The sequence below is a fragment of the Diaphorina citri genome, unplaced genomic scaffold (assembly GCF_000475195.1).
Source record: "Diaphorina citri unplaced genomic scaffold, Diaci psyllid genome assembly version 1.1 scaffold389, whole genome shotgun sequence".
Lineage (NCBI taxonomy): Eukaryota > Metazoa > Arthropoda > Insecta > Hemiptera > Psyllidae > Diaphorina > Diaphorina citri.
In genome coordinates, this window is record NW_007377824.1 from 39181 (window position 1) to 39503 (window position 323).

Below are 323 nucleotides of genomic sequence, written 5' to 3' on the forward strand. Positions count from 1 at the left end.
AAGAGAGGGGGAGAAAGAGAGAGAGAGAAGAGAAGAAGAGAGAGGAGAGAGAGAGAGAGAGAGAGAGAGAGTGAGAGATATAATGTAAAGTTTCACAAACGTCTGATGTTAGCACTCTCTCTGTTTTTCACAAAAGCTTTCCATCTCCATCCTTATCTAATCTGCATATTCCACCCATTATCATTTAATGTCATTAATCTAAATCAGCACAAATGTATTTTCATTTACTCTAAACCAGCATTCTAACCCTTTAGAATTTGGCAGAGAGCACCTACAATTCAGATACCAAACCTAAAGGGAATTAATCCAACATAGCGGACCAC